At 38.8% G+C, this 12,008-nt stretch overlaps 1 pseudogene; it reads right to left on the reverse strand.

Moving 5' to 3' along the window:
* Positions 1–16: 16 nt before the first annotated feature.
* LOC131971515 (piggyBac transposable element-derived protein 4-like) lies at positions 17–11,457 on the reverse strand (annotated as a pseudogene).
* Positions 11,458–12,008: the final 551 nt, after the last annotated feature.

Below are 12,008 nucleotides of genomic sequence, written 5' to 3' on the forward strand. Positions count from 1 at the left end.
TACATTAATCGTCTTCTTAATTGGAAGTTGCTGGAGACGATGAACGCTTCATCATCCTCTTGACAAAAACAAAGTTCTGCAGGATGATTTCATAGTGAACCGAAACCAGCTGCCCCAACTGAAGATAGAAAATCAATTTTTACAACATAAGATATCACTGCTGGGGTTTCTTTACTGTTATCTAGGGAGGAAAACTAGTTTATAAAAATCATTTAAAAAATCAACCATCTGCCACTTTTTATTCCTGTGCATTAAAATCTTTAAAGTCCTCCCAAGCATGAACTCTAAACAACCGTTCAACTGTTCAAAGTTCCATCAAATTTGCTTCTGTCTGGATGTTTTATTCATGAGAGTTCGCTCAAACAATCACCTGTCTGTGAGTGTGCATTTCGATAAGATTTGAGATTGGGCCGCCAGACTTTATTTATTGATCTGTCCTTCTTCTGCCTTTTATTTATCACCACCAGTTGTTCTTTAAGATTCATTGAAGGGAGTGTGGAGACAAACTCAGAGAGCTCAAACAGTAGGCATTAGATGCAATCAGGCAGACTCAGATAATGCTGCTCTACTTTCAGCCTCAATGATGGAGAACTTTGTTAGCTGAATTTAAATTTGTAAGGAAGGGTAGGGCCTCTGATCTGCATGCTAAAACAGATCATTTGAATTTAAAAGATCAATACCACTGTCCTTCTAGCAGGGCGTGTACAGAGTAATCGATATGAGTTGTTTTTCCACAGTCATCCCTTTAGTATCATTTGGTATAAAGAGCTGAACCCTTGCCTCCTAGCATAGGCTCTATAAAAGACTGCACTACTGTTTTGAAGCCTTGAGTTTGGCATTTTGGCAAATGCAAGGTGCTACGTAGCAGAAACTAAGTTGCTAACCAAGCTGTTAGAAAGGTGCTTCTGTAATTCACATTAAATGTGTTATGCCCCAGTCTAGGGGGCCTAGATGAAAAGGCCCCATCTTCCCCATCTCCCAAGTAGCCAACAACAAAGATTAGTTTAAAGAACAGTTGGCTCTCTTTATACCAGGTGGTTCCGGCTGCAGCCAATCCCGGCCCAGGCATGGAACCTTTCCACCAATCACACCACGGCTATGGCACACCCCAATCTGCATAATAAAATAGGAAAACAAAGACACAGGGCACACATCCAAACACAGTTTGCTAATAATAACCACAGTCATAACAAATGTTTGTTCAACCAGGCCATTTTACTGGTTTATTTATCTCTGTTTACATCTGACCATATTAGGCCTTCTGTGTTTTTTCTATATTATTAGATATGTCATATACCATTTATACTATACTGTGTATATCTCTGCATATATTTAAATATATTTATGACCTATTTAACCAAAATAACAAGCTAAAATATATATTTTCTTCAATGTACAATATATGTAAAATGCAAAGTACTTTCAGGAAAACAAACAAACAAAAAATAAATTAATAATAAATACCAAATAGCAGAAATGTATGTATATAATGAATGCGTATGTCTTATTTTGTATATTCTTTTGTCTGTTTTCTATATATCTCTATCTTGAGCTGCTGTGACAACTAAATTTCCCCACTGCGGGATAAATAAAGTCATATCTTATGTGACATTAATGCTCTATTAGTAGTGTCTTTTAGTAAAACTGTATGCTGAACAAGATATTTTTAAGTGACCAAAATGTTAAAATTAACAATCATGACCTGAAAACACAATGTGAAGGGGTTCCAAGTTCAAAGAGAAAAACACGGAAAACACCCAAAAAGTTTACAGCTATTGTAATGTACACAGGATATGCATTGCTATGGTTCTATTCTGGATAACAAGGTAGCTACGGCCTTAATTATGTTGTGTTTTAACTTCTATTTTACCCCCGTTTGAACCATAATTTACAAAATAAACATCATGCTGGAAAAAAGAAGCCTTTAAACTGGTGACTGAGATCATAAACTCATGAAGGAGGGTTATTTTCTCATCTTCTTTTTGCATTGAATGGAGTCGCCCCCTGGTGGTAGCTTGAGCGAATGCAGGCTTAAGGCATTTCAGCATTGGCTTCACTTTCACATCTGGAAGGAAGCTATCTTTTATATCCCTTTACCACCAAAGCAGTTCCAGGGCCAACTTGGGAGCCAGCTCTCTGCCATGAAAACTGGTTCCAGAGAGAGTTACCGGTTGACAGGGAAACACTCTGGCGCCGAATGAGTGGAGAAGCCAGGTATTTGTAGGTGGGATTGAGTGCTCTGATGAGGAACAGGAGTGTCTGCAGCAGCAGCTGGAAAACTGAAGGCCATTCCCACGGATCACACCCCTGTGGGAAAGTAGTTGAAGGGGAGGGGAAAACAGGGAACACAAAGGAAAACAGAGAAAAAAGAGAAACAGGCCGAAAAAGACCCAGACCATGACACAAGCATCAGCTAACAACAAAGGCTAACATGAACATCTTATGTTCAGTGTTAATAAGAACATAATCATCATGCAAGTTGAATCAACTATGAACCAGCAACAGCAAAATAACTTGGTTTGCGTTTGTTGAATAGGTTATTATATAGTGGATGCCCATTAGCCTTTGATCCCCTCCCCTCCGTAACTTTGTTTTATCAGTTTTTTTTTATCAGACTTTTTTTCATCCCAATAACATTATCAGATTCAAAATAGACAAACAGAGATATCATCAGCATGTTTCTTTCTTGTGGCCTCATGTGAAGAGGTTTTTAGTTTGTTTACAACCTCCCTCAGTCAGAAGAAGGCCAACTGATGCCACACACTTCATCCACCAACCCCCTCTTTACATTTCCACTTGTGAGACTCGAAGCCCAGGTACACACACAGCCCTGCGCTGTCGGCCACTGAGCCGCTCCACTCGAGCAGTTGGCAGTTGAGCTGCTTCGATCAAAAGGCCGGTGAAGAGGAGCTGTTGAAGAAGGAGGAGGTGTTACTCATTCATTCTCCACACTCTCCAGCATTCCCCAGCTGGTCCTGTGAAGCCTGCTCCACAGGGGATTTTCATTTCCACTCCTGGCACTGATGAGGACAGAGAGGTTTGTAACTCAGCTCATCCGTCAGAGCAAGAGTCTGATCTTTGGATTGCTAAGAATTATTTGTGGATATTAGTAGTACCCAGTGATGAATCCTAATGAGTATTTTCATTGCTATCATAAGACCAATTATAACTTAACATTTCCATGTGTTGTTGACAAACCTTTTACTTTTTGGATGAGCTTTCCCTTGTCTTTGTACATCTGTAAACAAGATTTCTCAATCTGGTGAAAATATAGCCACAATATTTACTTGATTTCATCATTAAATTAATGCACCAAAGACCAGGATTTTGATTGCCTTTCTTATTGGGACAAATGTCAGGATGTTAGGTACAAGTAGTGTAGAAATTTGTGACAAATTTACGGAGAAATCTGAATCTGAATCTAAAATAACGGAGGTAGTCACTGTGACGTCACTCATTGGTTTGAGGACCGTTTGAAGCAACAAGTTCAGTGTTGAGGCTGTTGCCATCATTGTTTTTTGAAACCAGGAGAGACCTTATTTGGACTGGGAAGGCGCGAGGACGGGTGTATCCAAAAATAAACAGTTAAAATGCTAAAACAAAATGTATGTTATTTATTGGAAAAAAAGTATTTTAGTACAACCGAACGCTAAACAAAAGACATTTTTATTGAACAAAATGTTGAAATAAACTTACACAGTGCCGTGGACACGCTTTGTATTGCTTCTATCCTGATACCTGTCAATCAAAGGTAGCCATACCACAAATCATACCCTGGTTTATCACCTATTTTCTTATAAATTGGACCATTATTTACATAATTAACATCATATTGTCCTGAAGAAGACTTGAAACTAGCGATTGAGACCCTAATGTTGGCAAGATAATTTTCTCTGAGGTAATAAATCAAGTGAGAAGTCGTCTCAGTTTTTATTGAGATAGATAGGACCGGAGTGCTTTCGCAACCAACCCCTGCTGGACTTTTGAAAAATTGCTGTATTTGCAAATCAAACACACAAACATACCAGTTTGGTTGCGACCTAGTCTACAGTAGAGGATTAGATAATACCCTCTCCATTTGAATTCATTCCCTCATGCTGCCATCAAAGAAAAGCTTTGGAAATAATTTGATGGTTTCAAGAACACTAATGGACACGTGCGCCAGTGACAAATGGAAAAACACTGTGGTTTCACTGGGAAGCTCCCGACTGAGTGAGCAGCAGGGAGCGAGAACACTTCTCAGCTAAATAAAGAAAGGATCTGTCTGTTTATCTGCATTCTAGCTGAAGACCCGAGAGCTTTTATGGTTTAATCATAAAAGTGTTGCTCATTCCCACTGTTAATGGAGGAGAGATGCATTCTGGGGGATATCATCTGCTGGCTGTGTAGTTTTCTTGAGGTTGAAGCCTCGATATGAGGTCATTACAACATTTCGGTGGCCGTTAGATGTGATGGAGTCCTGATTGTAACAGTAATGTGGTGGAGGAGAGAATGTGGATATATCTCTTCATCTTACTCCAATATGCAAAGCTCTCCTGAACCTACAAATCTATGATATCTGTGTTTTTATATGTCTGTATTTATTGTTCTCCTCCTAGAAGCCTCGCTCCCCCTGGAGATTAATAAAACAATTCTTCTCTCAAGGTATTGATTAGATATTAAATAAACATTCCAAGCACATCAGAGCTGCAAGAAAAACTGCTTCCTGCTACCAATACCAGAGACAAATCATAAAACTGGTTTTTATTTCTTTTCTGTGTTGCATGCTTTGAATTAATCAGTTTGCAAGATTATTGTTTTATATTCTACTAGTATCCTGATTAACCATATGAACCTGTGAAATATACCGTTTTCTTTCAAAGATCGCCAAAAATGCATGATTCATAGTCGAAAGAAACTGTAAAAACAGGCATGATCACCGAAATTTGAACCTTACGACAGTCCTTGAATGGATCATAGGTTTTTCGAAAGTTTCCATTAGAAACAAAACAAAAACAAAGTTTGAAATTTTGATTATTCTGTCAGAATGTATGTATATGCAACACGTTTGCACTAACCAGATCCTGCTAAAATATTAGATGCTGCTCCTCAGAGACACTGTGAAGACATGATTGTTCCTGCTGAGACGAACGGTCACGTGACAAATATTCACTGAAAATCTGTTTACACAGAGCTGAGAGGAGAGGACAGGAGAGGTTGCAAGAGGTTGTAAAAATGCAAATAGTTCAATATGTATAGCATGTGGAGAGCCAATGTTTTTCCCCCAGTATTCATGACATTCTAGGCAAGTGTTGTATAAATAAATACAATTTTATTCCAATAATAAAAAAATAATCTGTCATAAAGTCATTCTAACTGTGTTTTTCTGCACAAAGGACACGTTTGAGTTGTTCCCTCTTATAGCAGTGATTGTGTTGATTCCATAGAGCTGCAGGACTTATAGATTTATATAGATTTTATATCTTGCAGTGAAATAAAAGGCCACAGTAAGTAAAATGTAAAAAGAGCAGAAAATGTCCTGAAACAGCTTGTAGAACAGTCACATGATTCTCATCTTTTTCGGACATTGGACCGGAAATAACATTGATAAAATAAAGGTTTTCCGGTAATCACACATTTAAACAAACCTGATAAAGTATTATTAATTATCTTGGCCTTCTGTGTATTGCACAGATACATAAAACCAGTCATCCCTCTCTCCTGAAAAACCCCAATAACAACAAATAAAAAAAGAATAAATTAAACTTTAATGGAAAACAGTCTTGTTAGTTCAGTTTAATGAAGTGCCTCTAAAAGGCAAACTGTTATTCCTCTGAGAAAACCATTAATAATGTTTCTGCAAATACTTGCAAACTGATGCTGCTGGAGCTCTGTGTACTGATGCAATATTTCAGGATGCTGTTAATAATGTGATGTAAGAAAAACAAAGAGTTTTTAAATGCAGGGTCAAATTAAATCATAATTATTGTTTTCATCTGTGTAGTTAACCAGCAAAATGAAAGAGAAGAAAGAACCTTTGGTGTTGGAAATGTACCAACTTTTTCTTCAGGGACGTTCATATTATTTAATGTTAACAGAAATGCTACCTGCATCTCACCAGAGGCTAATCTGTGTGAATGTGTCCAACTCGATGTTGTTCAAACTTACATAAGCAGATGCACAAACAAGACAGCAGCAAAGGTCAGTGAACAAATGTAATGTAAAGAACAGCGAGGTGTCCTGAAATACAACTAAAGAGGACTCGTCAGGATGGGTTCTCCAGGACTCTCACTGTGGTTTGTTAGGAGACAAACCCTTAACGTCTGCACTTAAGAACAATTTTGAGGTACGTGTACTTTACTTGAGTATTTTCACATACAGTCATGAAAAAAAATATTAGACAACCCTTGTTTTCTCTAATATCTTGTTCATTTTAATGCCTGATACAACTAAAGGTACATTTGTTTGGACAAATATAATGATAAAAACCAAAATAGATCAAAAGAGTTTAATTTAAGAGCTGATATCAAGCCATTTTCCATGGTTTTCTTGATAAGGATTTTGGTTATTATAAAAACATTTTAAATGCTGCTTACATAAAACTGAGTGGGTCCATTCTGCAAAACAAGTACTTTTACTTTGATATTTAAAGTACATTTGGACACTTATACTTTTGTACTTTTACTTCAATAAGTTTTCAATGCAGGACTTTTACTTGCAGTGGAGTCATTTCACAGTGTGGTATTAGTACTTATCCTAAGTAAGAGATCTGAATACTTCTTCCACCACTGGTCTTTCCTGGAGTAAAGTCATACCTCTGAATCTGTTTCTGCACACAAAAGATGAAAGATGCATACAAAAACTGAAAAGGGAGAGCTTGAGAGAGAATCCTTCCACACAGCTGACAGCTGATTTTGTAAGAGGTTTATTGAAAGAAGCCACAAGGAAAAAAATCAGATTGATTTGAATCTATCCCTTTCAGTTCTTCTCAATGAAATTTTATATTTACACAATCCAAACTTTTCCAAGTTCCCACAAGTCCCATGAATATTTGAAAAAAAAATTGGTCTGCACATATTCTATATATTTAAGTATTGTCCTGTTTCCAGCCTCTCATATCCTCTCCTCTCGGCTCTTTGTAAACAAATTTTCAGTGAATATTTGTCAAATGGTCGTTCGTCTCAGCAACATCAATCATGGCCTCGCAGTGTCTCTGGTGAGCAGAATTTAATGTCTTTAACAGGATCTAGTTATTACAAACAGTTTATTTTTTGGACAAGTTTTAAATGAGACAGTGATTTTGACAGAAATATAACAATTTTAAGCTCCACTTTGGTGACTTTTTCTAACAGAAACTTTCTATGATCTCTTCAAGGACTGTCAGAAGGTCAAATTTTAATTATGATGCCGTTTTTACGGTTTCTTTCTACTAGAAACTGTGAATTTTTGGCGATGTTTTAAAGAAAACATACATTTCAGAGGGTTGAATTAAAAAATACTTTGTTTTGGTTACTTTTTCTTACAGAAACTTTTGTAACTTGTAACTTTTGTGACCTGCTCAAGGACAGCCAGAAAGTTAAAATTCCAATGATAATGCCTGTTTCTACAGTTTCTTTCTTCGATAAACTGAATTGTTGGTGACCTTGAAAAATATGTTTCAATCCTGCCAGAAGGATGGTGATTCAGAGATTCAAAGTGCTTTGATTATAGAGCAGCTTTTTACCTTGGACAAAGTCCATATAACAGATATATATATATATATAATCACAAGGTAACATAAATGCCATAGGTCAGCAGACTTTTCCTCCTCTGCTCCTCTCGCTGAGGACGATTACAGCGTCACTGTTGGATGTGTCACCGCTCTGAGCCAGATGAAGGTCTCTGAGGTGATTAAACAGACCTGCAGCTCTGTGCTGTGAGTCTGCCACTCACTGTCTCTCTTTCCTTTCCTTGGTTCTCTCTGACTGCAGTGGAGTTAAGATCAACAAACGAGAGTCTCTTCCTATAGGAGGGGGCCGGGAGGAGATAAAGAAAAGTGTCAGTGTGAGACATTGGAAGTGTTGTGTCAGTTATGTTGCACAAAAACAATTTTCAGAAACTTTGTAGGCATCTACTGGCCCTGAATTATGGGATCACTGCAAAAAGCATGACGCTTGCCAAGTATTTTCTTCTTATATCTAGCAATAGAACTTTATTATATTGTTTTGAGTATAATTTACCTACTGACCATACACTGCAAAAAAAAGAAAAGTTGGGTGAACTCAAAATTTCAAGGCAACAAACTTCGATAAAATTTTAAGTTGGACAATTAAACTAAATAGTTTAAGTTTTGTTTTTGAGTTTGCTCAACTCTGAACGCCGCTATGAAATGTCAGCTAATGTTGCAACCACAATTTTGAGTTAGCATTAATACGCTAATGGCTACTCTTGTAGCTGTAACAAGCAGCGCCGCTAGCATCAGTTAGCCGCTAGCATCAGTTAGCCGCTAGCTTTCGCTAATGACCGAATTTCACCGCTTCACAACAAAGAAATAAGAGTTAGCAGAACTATTGTCCCTTGTTTTAAACCCCAACTTAAAGATATAAGTAACAACAACTCACAAACTTGTTTTTGAGCAGACAACTGGCTTCCTTTGTTGTGCTAACAGAGAACAAAATTGATTTGATTGCATGCGTATTTTTTATGTAGTGCCAAATACTCCCTCTGGTGTCCCTCGTGGACAAAAACGTCCATGCACACTAAAACTGCTATAAAAAAAAAATACATCAATATTTTTTTCAGATTTTTTTTTCATAAATCTCATAAACAACCTCAGACTTATTCAAAACTATCAAACATTCATTCATTTTCAGAATTTTAACCCTTTATATGCCATCTTATTTTTATGAATTATTCCATAATTTCTTCCAAAAAAACACTAAAAATGTATTATTTTCCATAAAATAAATCGTAGAGAGCTGGAGTTTTGGTGGTGATTAGAGGCTTGGATATGTCAAAGATTAGCAACAAAATTGATTTGATTGCATTATTATTTTTTATGTAGTGCCAGATACTCCCTCTGGCGTCCCTCGTGGACAAAAATGCCTCATAGACTTCCATTCAAACTGCATTTTTTGATCTCACTGCCAGTGCAGTATAAAATCATGTTTTCTGTAATGTCATCATTTCATTTTGAAGAAAAGTAGTGATCTTTTACATTTTCACTGTATTCCACCAAATTCAACCATTTTCCCATTGTAGGCAGATGCATGAAATTTGTGTATGTTTGCCAGTTATATTATAGAGCCGTGTGACTACCAGGTGCCCCCAAGAGTGTGTGTGTGTGTTTGTGTGAAATAATTTTTAAATCAACATCCGATTAATCAATGTAAACATTTATTGTGCAAACTGCAACTTTGAAAACATCAACAAAAAAGAACACAACAGAACATATGGAAAATGGAATATGAACAAATGAACAAATTTGATGTGTGTGTGTGTTTGAGAGAAACAGATAAACAGATAAATGGTGTGTGTGTGTGTGTGTGTGTGTGTGTGTGTGTGTGGTTATATTCCAGCAGCAGATAAGCAGGTTCTGCAGCATGTGACCTGGTGGTTTTTACAAATGCATCTGTTGCACTTGGCGCAGGCGGTAGAACACCTCTTTTTTGTGTGGCCTGTGCAAAACACGCACACACCTCTCTTTTTGGTTGAGCTGGTGGAAGCAGTGGCGGTGTGGGTGTCGGTGGCAGCAACACCACAAGTGTCTGTATCTCCATCATCACGGCAGCAGCAGCTTCTGTACGAGGGGGGTGCCTTCTCTGCAGGATCTCTTTGGACACCATGGATTTGCCCAGCTCCTCTAGGAACAGCCTCCGCCTGTATGTTCTTTGCTGGTTCCAGGAGGGATCCACAGCAGTGAACAGGATGAAAGCATTGAAGGCGGAGACATCGATACAGTTGTAAAAGAGGACAAGAGGCCATCGACGGGTTCGCCTCCTACAGCTGTAGGTGCTGACCACCTACAAAACAAAAGAAAAAATATATATGAATAAATGTCCTTCCTCATTATTCACAAGTATTTTATAAAGTTAATTTTTTATATAAATGCAAGAAATAGGTCTTATGAATGGTAAGCAATCATAATAAATAATACTAATACATTTATCTCAAACAAACACATTAAATTAGTGAGAATAAATTGACTGGAATCATTTTATATAATAATAAAAGTGTTCAATCGCCTACCTTGTCAAGGTTATCCACGCCACCCTTGCAGCGATTATAGTCAATGATGACTTGTGGCTTTTTCTTCTCACCCTGATCCACAGCTGGCTCCCGGTGTTTGCTGCTCAGGAGGAGGACATTTCTTCCTCGCCGCGGAATGTAGCTCACTGCTGTGGTGGTGGTTGTAAATGCAAACAGAGAGGAGAATACAGCTCTCTGTTTTTTCTGCTTTAGTTTGGGGGGAAGCTCAGGTTTGTTTGCCCTGATTCCTACCAGGGCAACTTTTTTTTTTCAAAAGCTCCTGGGCAAGTGAGTACGAGGTGAAAAAATTGTCACAAGTCAGTGTGACACCCTTGAGGCCCTCGGTCATGTCCAGGATGACTCTCTTTCCCTGGCCCACCTACGGAGCTCCATTAGCGGCTTTTCCTGTGTAAACCTGCCACCTCCAACCATAAGATGTGGCGACATCTGCTGTGATCCAGATTTTCAGCCCGTATTTTGCTGGCTTGCTGGGCATGTACTGCCTGAATTTGCAGCGGCCTTTGAATGGCACGAGCTGCTCATCAACGCAGATATCTTCACCTGGATTAAACAGGATTGGGAGGCGCCGAGTCCACTTGTCCCACTTGTCGTCCGGAAAGCAGACAGCTTGTCATTCATGTATCGAGAAGGACGGGTCAGTTGGTCATCAAATCTCAGGCTGTAGCTGATCATCTCAAAGCATCTGCAGGACATGGTGGCCCTGAAGATTGGTCTCCCACTCTTCTCGTCCCACAGGCTACGTGTGGATTCCCCTTTGGAGCGATAGACACCTGCCAGAATGAGAAGTCCCATGTACGCTCTCAGCTCTTGGGCATCCACATCGCTCCATCTTGACACTGAACGCTGGCCGTACAAGTTTGTCATATTCAAATTGATCTGGATCATGTCATCGGTGATAAAAAGATCAAAAGATGATGCCACATCATGAATTCTTGCGATGGCATATCTTGTAGGGCCTGGTATCATGCCTGTGGGTGCAGGAACGTAGCGCAGCGTCTCGGCATGAGACGGAGACCACACTTGCCCATTCTTTCCTGTCCACTCACCATTTGGAAGGGCAGGATCCTCAGTGTCCTCTTCACTTTCAGATGAAGGGTCCAAGGCACTTGCAGCGGAACTCAGAGAGGAACTCGACGAAGATTCCAGTGAGCTGTCGTTGTCAGACTCTCCCTCGAAGCTTGAAGAAATGAAGCTTGAGTCCTCCAACTCGCTGGCAGATAAATACTCCATGGCTATTGCTAATGCGTCATCTCCACTGAAATTACTACTCATTTTGTCTTTCCTCAAAGTAATTCTCCTTCTCTGCTCCTTCAGCCAAGCAACAGGCTTATATAGGCTCTGGCTGTAAAAGCAGCCAGGTGCATAAACAAACTAACATTTGTTTTTCTTTTCTTTTTTTGAGTACAGTAAAGACAAGATGCTATGTTTTTATTCAAGCACCTCTTCAAAGACACATGAAAGGCATCCCTCAAAAGATGTCTTTTTTTCATCCCTGAAATGACCAGCTCTCTCTCTGTCTCTCTCTCTCTAAAACCACACACACACACACACACACACACACACACACACACACACACACACACACACTCTTGGGGGCACCTGGTAGTCACACGGCTCTATAATATAACTGGCAAACATACACAAATTTCATGCATCTGCCTACAATGGGAAAATGGTTGAATCTGGTGGAATACAGTGAAAATGTAAAAGATCACTACTTTTCTTCAAAATGAAATGATGACATTACAGAAAACATGATTTCATACTGCAATGGCAGTGAG

Source organism: Centropristis striata, chromosome 5 (assembly GCF_030273125.1).
Source record: "Centropristis striata isolate RG_2023a ecotype Rhode Island chromosome 5, C.striata_1.0, whole genome shotgun sequence".
NCBI lineage: Eukaryota > Metazoa > Chordata > Actinopteri > Perciformes > Serranidae > Centropristis > Centropristis striata.